Genomic DNA, 16,661 nt, shown 5'->3' with positions numbered 1-16,661 from the left:
TAGGGAGTACAGAAGTTATGAGTCTGGATGTCCCATGGAGCATTGTGGGAATCAAATGGGATAATGTATGTATGTTTAGTCCTTAGCCAGAGTCAACCCATGATATTATGTGATCTCCAAATGTTAGCTATTATTAAGTTCTAGAATTTATTATTATTGTTGTTGTTATTGAATTTCAACATTTGGTCTGAAATATCTCTACATTTTGGGAAAATTCTCAATCTGTTTCATATACATAAAAAACTAAAATGGCTCTCTAAAGCAATCTCATAATACAGAGCTTATGGGTAATTAGAGGTAAAATCCTGGATATCATATAGATATATCTCCAAAATATTAGTCAGTACAGGCAGAGGGGTTTTGTTTGACAAAACAGTTGGAACTCATTGTTTTGCAATAAATTTAGGAAAACATGATATGGCATCTCTAATTACAAAATATCTGTAACCTCTATTCCTGTACCCCCACCAAAAAATCACTACCATATATATGAGTGAGAAAGCACACCAAAAGTAGAATTATCCTACAAATGGCTAATTTGACATTTCCTTATTTAAAACAATGATCTTCAATATTCAGTTGAGGTAAGGAGGAATCTTTAGAGGGGTAGACTAGGCAACTTTTCTGAAAGCAGTGCTCTCGACACCCTCAACTTGCACACACAAATACACACATACATATGCACATAGAATATAGTAGAGAATTATTTGTTTCATGAATCATCTTGCTTCACATCCTGTTAAAATAGTGATGTCATTGTGCGGAAGCATCATCTCTCTGCTTTCCATTGTCCTACCAATGGGGTTTTCCACCCCAGTGCTAGCAATCTATGGAGACTCCTGACAAATACAACTGAATTAGTCATATTACTCTTGCCTGGAAAATCCCATGGATAGAGGAGCCTGGTAGGCTGCAGTCCGTGGAGTCACTAAGAGTCGGACACGACTGAGCGACTTCACTTTCACTTTCCACTTTCATGCATTGGAGAAGGAAATGGCAGCCCACTCCAGTGTTCTTGCCTGGAGAATCCCAGGGGTGGGGAGCCTGGTGGGCTGCCTGCCGTCTTTGGGGTCGCACAGAGTCAGACATGACTGAAGTGTCTTAGTAGTAGTAGTATTGTATAAGTTTATCACATTTTCTTTATCCATTCCTCTGTTGATGGACATTTAATGTAAACAGTGCTGCTATGAACATTCGGGTGCACGTATCTTTTTGAATTACGGGTTTTTTTGGGGTATATACAGAGGAGTGGGATTACTGGGTCATACAGTAGAAACCAGCACAACATTGTAAAGCAACTATACTTCAATAAAAAATTAGTTAAAAAAAAGGGTCCTGAATGGATCCTTTAAGGAAACTGAATGGTTAGTAACATTTCTCTTCTGAAGCCCTTACAGTCATATCCTTATCTCAGGAGGGACATCTGCATGCACTTTGGGGCTCTTGAATCAATTTAATATCACAGTTTGTGGTACCTGAAAGCAGTGGGTCTCCTAAACACTTCTACAGGGAGACTGGTGGCCTCACTAAAGCTCACATATCTACTACATTTCAATTAATTCACTTATTCTCTCTATGCCAATCCCATCAAAGTTTTTGGATGTACTCACACAAATGTAAAATGAACTCAGTAAAGGACACTCAGTGGACAGAACTCACTCACTCATTTGGAAACTTATATAGTGAGTACCAATAATGTCCCAAGGAATTGGTTAAGCTTTTAAGATTTAGTAATAAGACAGCCAGAAGTTAGTTTCCTAAGGTGAAAAGCCTGAATCATACTGGTTATTCCAAAGTGGCTTCCTGAATGTAAACTACAAAAGAAGTGGCTACTAATAGCCCTGGCCTGAATGCTGTGGTTTAGAATGAAAGTTCACCAATAATTGTCTATAGACCAGTGCTGCCTCCCTGACCCACAGTTTATCACTTCATGGTGAAATGAGAAAAAGGAAAGCTTCCTCAACCTTATATTCCATTAATTCTTTCCATAAAACTTCTGTTCTGGTCATAGTGGTACCACTGTAGAGTTTGCTCACTTCATTTTTTTGTTTTCTTTTGTTTTTTGCCCACTTCTTTTTTTAATTTTTAAAATTTATTTATTTGGCTGTGCTGGGTCTCAGTTGCAGCATGGGACCTTTAGCTGTGGCATGTGGGATCTAGGTCCCTGATCAAGGATCAAACTTGGGCCCCCTGCATTGGGAACATGGAGTCTTCACCACTGGACCGTCAAGGAAGTCCCTTGCCAGCTTCTTACACTATATTCCCCAACCATATTTCCATCACTACCTTCCCAATGACTATTCTCTGTATGAGACCATAAGCATTATTTCTTACCATTTTTACTTATCTTGAATAAGTACTTGTGATTTTTTGTTTTCTAAGTACATATTTTAAAAGTTAATAATAATAAACTTAAACATAAAAGCAGAATTATTTCCTATGAATAGAAGGTAGATGTAAAAACAAATTCAATTTTTAAAACACACCTAATTTCAAACTAGATATAGTTAGCTATGAAAACTCTGTATATGAGCCTGTCATCTTTTTTCCTAAAATAGGGAAAAGAAGGGAATTGTTAAAATCATAGTAGATATAAACTGAAATGCTCTTCCTGAAGTAATGGATATATCAGAGCAACTTGAAATGGGAATAACTTCCTCATTGCTCTGTTTCCCTGTTTCCCTGTCTTAATAATCATTTAAATGTCCTGTACCACCAGTGATACTCATTTTGCTTTTTTGGTATTAATAATAGCATTATAATAATAACAAAATAATTATGCTGTTGCTACTATTATGATAGCAATAATAATAACAATAATTAAAATAAAAAACAACAAAATTTATAGTTGTTCCTACCAGCCCAGCTCTGTTTTAAACACTTTTACACAGAATAACTAACTGACTCTTCTAAATAGCCCATCAGGGAAACACTTTAACACATGGAAACCTGCAGCCCTAAAGAGTTTAGTAACATGCTTAAGCTCAAAGGCTTGTCAAGTTGAAGGGCAGTTACTGATCCAACTTCAGCTCTAAGTCAGATAGACCTTGTGTTTGCCCTCATCATTTACTCGGCAACCCTGGGCAAGCTGCTTTGATGTCACTCTGCCGAAGAAGCTGAAACTTTCAGTTCAGTTGCTCAGTCGTGTCCGACGCTTTGCGACCCATGGACTGCAGAGGTGACAATTAAACTATATTCTTCTACCATTACTTCGATTGGAATTCACCTTCTTAGTTTCTGCTGACATGACTTTTCTCATTTCATATAATTACTTTCCTTTAGGTTGCTGTGTGTGTTTTTCTTTTTTCTTTTTTTTAATGCAGGCCCTTTTAAAAGTCTTTATTGTATTTGTTACAATATTGTTTCTGCCTTTTTTTTTTGTTTTTTTTGACCACAAGTCACCTGGATCTTAGCTTCAACCAAGGATTGAACCCGTACCCTCTGAACTAGAAGGTGAGGTCTTATCTACTGGATCACCAGAGAAGTCCTTTCCATTGAAAAAATGAATACACTAAATGTTTTGTGTGTGTATCTTAAGAAAGCATAGTATGTTAAATGTGGTAAAAAGAAGTTTGTCTTTTTTTTTTTTTTTTGGCTTTCTAAAAGGTTCAGTTACATCCGAAGTATATGTTAGTGCTTCAAAAGAATGAAAGAAGTGATATGGAATTCAGAGGAAAGAGTTATCATTGTAGTTATCATCATGGGCAGACGCGTCAGGAAAGCACCAGAGAGTGGATGGCACAGAATGAGCCGTGAATAATGGCTGGGGTTTTGATAAGCGCACTGCAGAATAATAACAAGGCTGCTTATTGAGAGCCTATTACATACCAACTACAGTGCTAGACTTTCACTACAGCCACTTTAAAACATTTACCACAACCTTATCCAGGAGTTGATATCATCTCATTTCACAAATGAAGAAAGTGAGACTTAGACATTAAACCTTAGATATTAACCTTCTCAAGATTAAACAGTTGACATGTGACAGGAGAAGGGTTCAAATACCACCCTCTTCTTCCTCTTTCTCCTCTTTTTCATTGACTTCTTGTGGCTGCTTTTGCATGATGAGCTTTCAGGCTTTATCTGAGCAATTCCTTTTCCAAACAGGGTTCAGAACTGAGAGAGCTGGACTGAGTCTGACTTAAAAACCAGACTGGGGCTGGTTGAAGTCAGAATGGGTCCAGGGTGAGGCTTCTGGTGAATAAAATTTTGTTTTCTTTGAACTTTTTATTTTGTATTGGGGTTGGGGCAGAATGGATATATGTGTATGTATGACTGAGTCCCTTCGCTGTTCACCTGAAATTAACACAACACTGTTAATTGACTACACCTCAATACAATTTTGTTTTAAGGCTGAACAAGCAGGTCAATTTACCAAAGATAATCTCAAAAGACAGTGACTACAACAGCAAACTGTCAACCATTTTTGCTAAGCTTATCTACTTATGAGGCACCCAAGAAGAAAAGGGGTCTTGGGCAGACATCACTAAAAGAGTAGAGAGAAAATTATTATTTCTTCCTCTATAGTTTCTGATGACCAGGATAAGACCTACTGGGACACCACACTCATTCTAGAACATAGATGGGCTCCTGGGGAAGCTGACAAGAAGCAGCTGGCAAGGGGTGAGAATTCTTTCCAAAGTCAGCTCTCCCAGAGCTCTCTCTTTGGAGCCTGCTCAAGACAGGAAGGTAAAATTTCATGCAGTTCCTTGCTTTCCAAGATCAGGCTATCAGAAAAAACAAACAGCAGCAGCAACAAAAAACATATTGATTATTGATCCCATCTCTTCCCAGGATACCTATTGGTGTTTGTTTCTTTCATTTTGTGTCCAGAGAATTTGACTTGGCAATGGGCAGTCTGGGAGCCCCGGGGATATGGCCAGACAGAAATGTGGGCTGCACTCTGTCTGTGGCGAGGGTTCTCCCGAATGTTGCCAGTTCTCAGGGGGATTGTCTGAGGTCCTCTTCTTAACTGCTATTTGCTAGAGTAACTCTGGGTCTTGGCATCTTCTCTGGGGACTCCTCTTGTGCTCATGTGTGTGCACATGCTCAGTTGAGTCTGACTCCTGTGACTCCATGGACTATACAGCCCGCAAGGCTTCTGTCCATGGGATTTCCCAGGCAAGAGTACTGGAGTGGGTTGTCTTTTTTTTTTTTTTTGGTAAGTGGCCTTATGGTCAGAAGTTGGCCAAACTGGAAGTTGATATTCAGAGCCATATAGGAACTTTCCTTTCAGGCCTTCTTCCCAAAGCTAAAATGAAACAATGTATCCAAAGGGAAAGAAAAGCATTCTAAAGCCTTTGTGGGAAGATCTGCTCAAACATTCCAAAGACACCTAGTTCTAAATCTAGAACATAGGAATCTTTTGCTATTCATCTTAGCTGAGGATTTTCTTCCTGATATAAAGAAGCAAACTGAGGATAATGTAGTTGGATGGCTAGGTCAGTTTCTGGATACCATCCAGGTTACAACCCAACTCTATGAGAAATTAAAAAGTTTTATTTGTATTTGTCTTATAAATCTACTCTTATTAGAACAGAAATGTGACTATAGAAAAGATTCAAAGCCCACTGATCCTTTTTACCAATCCCTAAACCTCCCCCTTTCATCTGGAAGGTTTACAGATATTATTAAAAATCTGGATTTAGGAAACAAAATCACTTTTCTGAGAAACTTAAAACCTTTCTCTGTGCCTCTGAGATATAAATGTTCTGCCTGGTCTTCTCTAGGAAACCAGAGCCATCTCTTGAAATGCAAACTTCAGGAAGGTAATTATTATCAGAAAAAAAAAAAAGGAAAGAAAAGGAAGAAGCTATATGGATATTGTTGTTGTTGTTGTTTAGTCACCCAGTCATGTCTTCTGACTCTTTGTGACCCCACAGACTGTACCATGCCAGACCTTCCTCTCCCTCACCATCTTCCGAAGTTTGCCCAAGTTCATGTCCATTGCATCAGTTATGCTATATAGCCACCTCATCCTTTGGCGCCCTCTTCTCCTTCTGTTCTCATTCTTTCCCAGCATCAGGGAGTTTTCCAATGAGGAAATTCTTAAAAAGTCTTTCCCGTAAATATTAGTAAAAGCCATAGCCACCTTAGTAGATAACTTACTCTACATGCACAAACATAATTTGGATTCAACTGTTCTTTTATAAGCTAGTAAGTTTTGCATTATTTTAATTGTCTCATGGCTAAAATTTTAAAACAAAAGCTGTAAGATCTGTGAGTTTGTAAGTTTATATGCATCCGCGTATGCATGTTATGGGCTTCCCAGGTGTGCTAGTGGTAAAGAACCCACCTGCCAGTGCAGGAGACAGAAAGATGGCAATTCGATCCCTGGGTCGGAAAGATCCCCTGAAGGAGGCCATAGCAATCCACTCCAGTATTCTTGCCTGGAGAACCCCATGGAGAGAAGAACCTGGCGGGCTACAGCCCATAGGGTCACAAACAGTCGGAAATGACTGAAGCGACTTAGCCCATGTATGTTATAGATCTGTGATAGTTTTATACTTTCAGATGATATTGCCAAATATAATTTGTAAATATTTCAATTTAATGTCTCAAAGACATACAATTGTTTATAAAATCAAGCATACTCTGAGAAATATAATAGATTCTAACTAAAATGTTTTTCAAGTTTACATGATCTCGGATAATCATCACTAAATGTAAGCCAGTTTAAGTTTGTTGTTTGATTGAAAGAAGCATGTTTTTAGTATTATCAACATTAAACATACTACTTTTATTTACCTTGATTTACTAACATTCAACTAAGCTCATGTTATTTCTTTTATAGAATTTATCAACAGAAAAAAAAGATGATGGTCACTGTTAAATACCTTGTGAAATTTTCATGAGTAATCTGAACATAATTGCTAAAAATAAGTAAATTTAGTGGATGTAAGTAAGATAAAAGTTTATAAATGAACTTTCAACAATAATTATGCTTTATGGCATGTCAACTTATAAGTTTTCAAAATATTTTTGGTCACTTGAAACCTTAATGCTATGATGGGGCAATGTTTCAATAACCCATTGAAAGCTGAAAATATAAATTGAAAATGCATTTAATACCCCTAACCTTCCAAACAACATAGTTTAGCTTAGACTATCTTAAATGCGTTCAGAACACTTGCCTATAATTGGGTGAAATAATCTACAAAGCTTATTTTATAATAAAGAGTTGAATATCTCATGTAATTTATTGACTAGCATACTGAAAGTGAAAAACAAACAGTTGTGTGGGTACAAGATGGTTGTAAGTGTATTGGCTGTTGACCCTCAGGACTGCATGGCTGACTGGGGACTGGGGGCTATGGTTCACTGCTACTGCTCAGCAACATGAAAAAGTATAGTACCGCATATGCTAGCCTGAACAAAAGATCAAAATTCAAATTCGACATATGGTTTCTTCTGAAAGTGATTCTCTTTTGTACTGTCATAAAGTTTAAAAATCTTAACCCACCATAAGTCAAGAACTGTCTGTTCTGAGAGAAGGCAAATGATGACTATTCATCAAATATCTAGATCATTTCCAAATAAAACGAAATACTGAAACATTAATTCTTGAACATAGGGTTCTTTCCTTTCGGCTTCTCTTTATAGAGAAACTAAAGACATCTGCCACTCAAAAATCAAGATTCCTGGCACAGAGCAGTAAAAACCATGGATCACCTGACGTCCACGCTCCCAGCTGAAACAGAACAAGGCAACTGCCTGCGGTGTCAGTGCAAAAAAAGGTCTTTTCCATTGTCTCCTTAGTGCCACGTGTCTACAGTTTTGTGCATTTTGTTGGTGATTCTGTTATTTTAAATGACTCCTAAGCATTGCAGTATAGTGTTGTCTAGTGATTTTAAGTGCAAAAAGGCTGTGAAGAGCCTTATAGAGAAAATGCATGCGCTAGATAAGCTTTGTTCAGGGGAGAGTTATGGTGCTGTCGTCTGTGGGTTCACTGCTAACAATCAACGATATACAGTAAATAAGAAGTCTTTAAACAGAAACACACATAAAACAAGGTTACATATTGATCTGTTGATTGGTTGATAAAAATGTTGCAACCACAGGGCTGCACTGACTTAATGCTTGATTCCCCCCAGGAGCAGCAGTTTAGCATTTACTAATTCAGTGTTATAGGCAACTTTATAGAACATGGCTACCACAAATAAGGAGAATCAAATGTATTTATTTATATTCCCTCTGCTCTTGATACTTGATTCTTTGTATGACTATGCCCTTGTATTCGTACACTCCTTATCAAGATGCCTACTTTCGTTACCTATTTTCTATGGACCTGGGTATGATACACCTGAACAAAACACACACACATACACATACACACACAAATAACCATTTAAAGACCTTAACTATAATTTTTTTTCCTTATTTATGACTTATATTATATATGATAGCATTTAATTTATAGTAAACTAAACTTTTAACAACATATAGTTATGTTTTTTCAGTTAAATTGGATTCATTTATTTTCCTTTATTTCTTCAACACCTATTAAAATGTTTGGTTTTACCCAAATCCTGTTCTATTTGTTTATCTTGTTTTGCATAGTTCCAATAATATAATAAACATCTATAGAATACTTTTCTTCTTTTTAAAACTGTTTTTTAATAGAAAGCAAAGTCATTCAAAGGTATTTCATCTCAATGTACCAAACGAGTTACTTAAAAGTTTAAATAGCAGTTAAAAATTTTATTGGTTCATGTTACAAATACCTCTTTGATACATATTGATATATTCATGGACTGAAAACTTAAATCTGCATCCAGTGAGAGTTGGCAAAAAAGCTAAGTACACTAGTCCCATTTCAGCATTAAAAATTAAGTGGCAAGAGCAGGAATTTAAACAAAACAATCCATAATTCAGAAAGTTATACAATTAATTAACTATATCATAGCTTATCAGATCATATTCTTTACAGTAAAACATAGTTTTCTCTAGAATAATCCCATATTCTGGTCAAAAAATGTTCAGTTAGTGGATTGGTGTCTGGAGTAATGGATTAGAACCCAAAACCTGGTTCCCTTGAGCAAAATATTTAACCTCTCGGGACCTCAGATTTTAGGGTTAATTAAGATTTTGTTTTCATGTTCAATGAAAGAATTTATGTTAAAGAGAAAACATTTTTAAATGTGGTACATGTTATGCATTTAATAACTTCCTTTCTACTTTTTATCTATTCATAATTACTATATTAAAACACCATAAACATTATATATTAGGTCTGGTTATATAAGTTCTATGTTATTCTTAAATTTTCAAGAAAATATTTTGTGAAATATGTAACACTGCATGACTATATGTGAGAGAATGTGAAATATTTAAAGAAAACCTGTTGTAAATCTCACAATGTTAAGAAGCAACTCAAGCATGTAATGTAGGGGGAAAAAAGTCTTAAAATGCACTCATCTTAAAGGTTAGATGTTGAGTATTAAAGGGTGTTTTTCTGCTGGCAAGAAAAGAAAAGGAAAGGGGAAAAAAAGAGCTCAGTGTAATATTTTTAAAATGGTGCTAATAATTTCAGTTCTTGCATAGAAGTTTATCTGAAACTAGAGAGAAAAATGTGCTAATCTTATTTTTTATAGAGATTTGGTCACTTATATATTCAGTACATACTGATTATTATGAACTATTTAAATGGGAAAGAAAGTGAAAAATGTCATTTCCCTTCTACTGATGGGGAATTAAATCCACACATCACCCACTGCAGGATGTGTAGCTGAAAACACAGTCTTCATGTAGGTCTGTTGATTTTCCCTAAATTTCTACCTAAAGTAGCTTTTCATTCCAGCTACTGATTTCATTCAGAAATCGAGAAACACTGGTTCTGTTTAGCCCTTATCTAAGGCAATCTTTCAAAGTGTCACAGTTTTTTTTTTCTATAATTTTAAAGTTGCTTCCTCTTTCATTTTCTTTCTTTCTTTTTTTCTTAAGCAAAAAATAGTCAAAAGGCATATTTTTAGTGATGACAAAATCACATCTTGCATTTCATCCTAGTCTGGTTGAAAGGAGATATGACTATCCTAGAACTATGAGAACCTCCATTTAAATCCCATGTATTTTATGAATCCACCATGGAGTAAAAACCATGTTATACACTACCAGTGAAGCAAAAAGAGCCACACAGAAACCTTTAAGGTAGATCCCTGGCCAGTAAAGCGGTATATTTTATACTGCTTCTTAGGAGCAAAAAGAGTAGCATTTAAGACTTCAAGTATAAGTCAAAGGAAGAAAAAACATTGGTGGTCTAGGAGGAAAGTGAACACCTGGGGAAACACCAGCTTGTATTTATAAAGCCTCCTGTTGCCTGGGGAAGCTACTCTCATCCATTCTATTAGGGCTACAAATGACACTGAATGAACAGCAGAGGGCAGAGCCTTGTAGAGTCCGTTTCCAAGTAGGTAGGTATTAGTAATTGAGAACAGGTTTAATAGAATATAAAATATGATGCTAGAGAGTTACCGTGAAGAATTTTTTCTCAAAGTTAATATTAACATGTAATTTTCTGAAAACGAAGTCTGGCCTCATTGAGGGGCTTATTATTCAGTCAAAATTCAAGACATTTTTGGTTGCAGTAGTCAATTATCAAAGTACTACCCTAACTAAATAATGGCAAAATCAAATGAGAACATTGAGAAAAATGTAATGGTTTTGCAGGCCAGCACACTAGGCAGACCACTGAAATTTGGAGACTTGCTTTCATTATCAAGGGAGTTCCTAAGACCATGCAGGCATTTCTCCTTCTTCCCCCATTTACAGGCTACTTCTCATTATCCTCTGCCTGTTTCCCTGAACACGACGTACCAAAGATCCATTTTCTCCAGAAATCTTAATCAAAAGATTAGATGATAAAGTTGGGAGGGTGAGCAAGAGAGAAACAGGGGACAACTGTTGGCTTTAACAAGGTTAGGAACATTCTCTAAGAATCCTAAACACAGGCTTCATCCTCCTAGGTCCTGTCCCACCAAACTTACCTCCTCTAACTCTGCAGTGTTCTCTTCTGTTACTTGCTCTAGGAGAGGATGGATGGGCTAGCATAGGATATACCAGAGTCTTAGGTCTGTGTCACCATAAGCCCTCATTTTTTTCCCAAAACTGACAACTCTACAAATGGATTTCTACCACTTGGTGATTGTTCCTTAAGAACAGAAACAAAAATGGACCCAAGCTTCCAAGACAGAAAATGGAATCAGGAGATGATTCTGGGATAGGATGGTATCTGATCTGTGGGGAAGCAACCATGAAGACAGAGATATGTTCTAACAAAATGAAGTTTTCTTGTACAACCCAGTTTGGATCTGACCTCCAAAGACACTAGGAACAAGGATGCTTCAGAGAAGCTTAAGGTGTATTGAAATTTATTAAATTGGATGCCTTTCTCAGAATCAAAGCACAATAAAATCCAAAAAGAAACCCTTAATACTCTAACAGAAGATTCTCCCCATCAGATACACACTCAAGAAAACATATGAGGATGGTGAGAAAACATGGAAAACCTGCAGTAGCATAAAGGTCTATTTCAAGCCAGCGGCTTGGACTTTAGTTTCTTTGCCAGCAAAATGGAGTTAGAACTGCTGATGACACGCATTTACCCCTGACTGTGTTGTTCATCTACCAGGGTAAGTACCTTATTGTATCATCTACTTTAATTGTTACTATAGCCCCACGAGATTTCCATTTAGGTGTTTCATATTATCTGCTCCACAAGTATGTTCTAAATTGACTGTTTGAACTAAGGCTGCCTGATGGCTGTATTTCAAATGACTCCTTCAAGAGGACATACCCATTATTACCCTCCCTTATTCCCATACCCACTCCCTTAGCCACATAAGACCTATTCTTTACTCACTGCCTCATTTTCAGTGAAAAATTTCTACACGCAATAAGGAAAAACAAAAAAGGATTTAATCCAGATACCTCTTACATTTATCCATTGAATCATGTATTTATCTCTACTGGACCTCCTCTCACACCTTGTTCTTAAACACAAAGTTTCTATACATACTCAAATCACTGAAATTAATCTGCAAACTGATGCTTTAGCTAAGTCAGACGCCCCATCTCCAATCAGAATTGCACAACATATTGATTGTTCGCAGAGAACCCTTTAATTGTCCCACCCAAAGGTAAGCCATCTTGGTACAGGGATTTAACTTGTAAAAATATAAAAGCAAGACTGAAAAGAGCAAAACGTTACAGAAAAATGCATGTAGAAACCCAAGAAAGCCTGAGGAAGACGCCTGAGGAAGACATCTGATATATGACGCTGGATGCTGTAGAAATATATTGAGAATGCCAGTTCAGGGACAATAAAAGCAGAAGAAAGATTTTCCAGCTCCCTTTTCTCTTTCTGCCTGCACAGATTAAACAATATTAAACAGTTCTGATAAAGGGGGCCAAGTTTTTCCATCAAAAAGGTCTTTAGACATGAGAATGTGATGCTATGTGAGCCAGCTAATCGCAACCACCACCTTTTATTTCCAAGTGTACATAGCGAATACCAAAAGTGTGATGGCCAAATTATTCTTAGAGGTCAGGGAATGAGAACTTGAGAGCCGGGGAGAGGTCCATTCAGGTAGATAAGAAACAAATGCATGACTGAAGAATGGTAAAGTCATTCTCTCGGGTTGAGAAGGAGAGAGAATTGCAGATTTCAGAGAGAGAAAATGACAGTACAAATTACTTTTGTCCATAAGGGAAAAAGAAAAAAAAGTAAAAAAAAAAAAGAAAAAAAAAAGCCAGCTTTCTTACACAGAGCTGGAAAAGCCCTATTTTGCTCTCTATATGAAAGCACTTTGGTCAACAATGCAAACACAACTTGAGCAGAGCAAAACACAAATTGTAGCTATGATTCCACTCACCAAACGGGTGGATCTTCAATATGCAATTCAGTAAGCTCTACAGGAGTGCTCCACAGCAAAGCCAAGTGACGAAGCAAGCCCCAGAACGCTTAGGCAATAAACAGCTGGATGTAACTGCTGAAAAAAAAAAAAAAAAAGAAAGAAAACAGATAAGATTTAAATGAGCACATAAAACAAAAAAAGAATAAAAATGCAAATAAACACCATATATCTTCAAAATGTAGGCAAGTTGGAATCAGGAGCTAAATTTATTTAATTGCACACCTTACCCTTTCAAATATCTTTCAAAAGAAGAATGTAAAATATGGTATAAAGCATACTAGTTAGTTCACGTATTTTGACTATGGCACACCATTCTCATTAAGATACAATAGCGTACCGATTTGTTATCCTTCAAATGTGATGCTTCTTAATATATATACACTGAAACGCACAGTATTAGAATGGGAGAACAGTTTAAATGCATCTTTCTAGGAATATACAGCTTTTAAGGCTGCTCTTCACATTTACAAATGATTTGTTTCATCTTAAAATGTACCATTTGTTCATCCATACAATTTAAGCATTATTTTGCTAGCTTTTGCAATCAAATACTTGCTAGTTGGCACCACAGGCAAACAGGAGATGGGACGTCCCCTGACTCCAACACAACTTGCTTTGGACAAATAAGCTAAGCTTTCCTTAAATAAAAATTAAGGTACAACAGCACTTGTCTCACAGAAATGTTGTGAAGATTAAAGATAAAAATCCACTAGAGCACTTAGTTCACTGCCTTTCACACGGTGTCACTACCACCCTTGTCATCTGTGATAGTTGTTATCACATCATCTGTGATAGTTGATATCATAGTTGTTATCACCACGCTGGGGCCACAGGTTCAAAATCATCAAGGAAGATTTTGTGCTCATTTCCTAACAATTAGGAAATCTTTTTAAAAATTCAAGCACATACCTCTGCCCCTTAAAAAAAAAAAAAGTCCACAAATCAACTGAATTCGCAGAAGACATTCACTCTACATTTAGGTTCCCTTCTCTCCTGGCAGTGGAATTGGGGCACTGGCGGAGATGCAGGGAGATTTCTTAAGTTTGCAAAGGGATTTCACAAATAACCCAACAATGAAAAGAGATCCACAAACAGAGAGAAGCAATAGTTGGAAACCAATGGTTTTGACTTCCCAGCTCTGTTTTAGGCATTCTCATTCCAGATCTCTACACGTCAAAAGGAGCACCCTGCCACCACCACCACCACCAATCAGCATTTCCCAGGCAGCCTGGAGAGCAGGAGAGCAGCCGGTCTGGCTGACCCCATCTCCAGTACTCAGATGTAGCCACAGTTGGGTACCACACTCTTGATCAATGTCCTCCCAAGGGCAAGTGGTGGTTTCAGACTGATGGCTCTATCTTTCCTAACCACTCTGAAAAGCCTTCTGACCCTCCACAAAGGCTCCTGGTTGTATGGAATAAAGAACGGGTGTTAGCTTCCTGATCTTCCAGACAGGAAGAGTGCTTGCCACAGAGAAGGGGAGGGTATAAAATTTAAACCACGATTGACATGTTTGAACTGTCTGTTGGTAACAAGTACAAGCTCATACAAGGTTCCTTAGACCCTCTGAGCTTCAATCTACTTATCTGTAAAGTGGGAGCAGGATCAAAACTCCTATGACTCAAAATTGAGAAATAGGGAAACAAAATGTTTCTGGAACACAGTAGGCATACAGCACACATTCATCACAGTTTCTGCTTTTCTTGCTCTGCTGTTTTATCTTGGTACATTGATCATCTGATTATAAGGAAATGACAGAAGTAGAACTGTCTGATCAAGACTATGTGTCTTTAAAAGACAAATTGACAGGACCAGACAGAATGATAAGACCTGTGTCAACTTGCTCCAATTTTGTTCGTGTTTTTTTTTTTTTTTTTTCAGGTTTTCAACCAGGCAATCAGAGCCCAGCAAAGCAATATGGTTCTTTGATTTCCTCTTTAGAAACTCTGCAGCCTTTATTGTCTTTATATCGCACAACTTTAGCACTTAATTATACCCTACCTTGTAATAATTAGGTGTCCTTATAATCAAATCTGTTTACTCACTTGTGCAGTTCTGATCCTTTAATCTCTCTTGAATATTAGTTTTTAATGCTAATAAGAGCCACAATTTAACAATTTTATTGCTAAATAAAATGCAAGAATATTTTGAAGATTCACTAATGGGTGGACTCTAAAAATTAATTTTATAATTAGGAAAAGTACCAAACCATAAAAGTAAGCCTCAACAGTAGAAACACATGGAGCTTGTCCATCTTCCCATAGACTAACTGTACAGCCTTGGGCATGTCACTGACCTCCATCTTTGGACCTGCAGATAACCCTGTACTTGAGCCAAATATTTGTTTCAGCTAGATCACAAATTTATTTCAAAAATTACTTTAAGACAGTTGTTCATTTTAGTCAAGAGATATGTTACCGGTTTTGTTATTTCAGATCATGTTAATTATAAATTTGAAAGCCTATTGCCTGAATGTAAAATAAAAACAAGCATGGTCAGTGTACATACTACATTTGATACAGCACAGTGATTAGTAAATCACTATGCTCTACAGTTAAACTGTTTGTGTTTAGCATATGACAAAAACACAACAGCCTTGGATTCCAAGACAAATTTAGAAGGCCTACGTCCCTTAGACTCCTTCTGGGTAAAAGAGGGATAATAGCAATATCTAACTAATAGGGTTTTTATAAAGATTAAAATGATAATTCACTTATTAACTATATGAGTAAATGTTAGCTATTATTTTTTTATTAGTGAAGTAGTATTATATAAGATACCGGTTTCTGAAGTATCAAATTTACCTCATATTTTATTATATACATCATGAATATATTTGTCAAATGGATAAATGGAAATGACTTTTTGATCAGTATATTTCACTTAGCAAATATGTAGAAATAAATATTGCCTTTAAGCATGGCAATATATTTACCAAATATTGTTATTTATTAGATAAATAACATTGATATGTTAGATAATATACCTATAGATTGCAATTAAACATCTTATTAATTAAATTATAATACAACTGATCCAATCCAAACTTTTTTTTTCTAAAATATAAGTCTCTATTAGATTTTATATATGGGAATTTATGCAACTACAATGAAATCATATTCAAATTTACTTTCGAATATTCTTTTATAGTACAATTGTAAAAGAGAAGGTACAGTAAATAAAAACAAAGACATTTAAAGTCATCCTAAAGCATATCAGACAGTGATAATAGCTGCTTACATGTTAGTGAGCACCCTTCCAGACTTCTCTCTATAAATAAATACACATGGAATATAAAAAAAATGTGCATAAATAGAACCATGCCATCCATCTATTTATTATAACAAACGTTTTTCTCTAATAGAAATGCATTTTCTAGGTTACTGACGGTAGTTAATCTGGGTCCACTGTAGATTCAATCAAAATATTTTAACTTTTCATTTAATGTATATAGGAAATTTGAGAAATCTAAATACTCTTGGTAAAAGTATTATAAAATGAGCAACTTAATTAAATATTGTTGACATTTGGGGAGTAATTTAGGAATGTCTCAATTTGCATCTTTCAGATAGACTTTTCTGCCACTAAGCATATCAGAAAAATTAAACAAATACCAGACTACCTATCTTACACAAATGCTATAAAATGAAATGATACAGAAAAACCTATAAAAGGCAGTAAAACTTGCAAGATGTTGTTATCTTCATTCAAACTACTAGTTCCCTTAATGGAAATTAAGTTTATAGGCTT

The 16,661-nt window shown here is 36.2% G+C and overlaps 1 protein-coding gene across 1 annotated transcript in view; it reads right to left on the bottom strand.

Annotated features, from left to right (window-relative positions):
• The window catches only part of TENM2 (teneurin transmembrane protein 2), a 1,394,720-nt gene that overhangs the window by 1,278,898 nt on the left and 99,161 nt on the right, over nt 1-16,661 (bottom strand). Inside the window, exon 2 of the mRNA XM_060415963.1 lies at nt 12,870-12,986. The gene's annotated coding sequence lies outside the window, so the exon portion shown is untranslated. The remainder of the gene's footprint in view (nt 1-12,869; nt 12,987-16,661) is intronic.

The sequence above is a fragment of the Ovis aries genome, chromosome 5 (genome assembly GCF_016772045.2).
Source record: "Ovis aries strain OAR_USU_Benz2616 breed Rambouillet chromosome 5, ARS-UI_Ramb_v3.0, whole genome shotgun sequence".
Classification (NCBI taxonomy): Eukaryota; Metazoa; Chordata; class Mammalia; order Artiodactyla; family Bovidae; genus Ovis; species Ovis aries.
The sequence above is the reverse complement of the archived record's forward strand: the minus strand, read 5'-3'. Positions and strand labels throughout refer to the sequence as shown.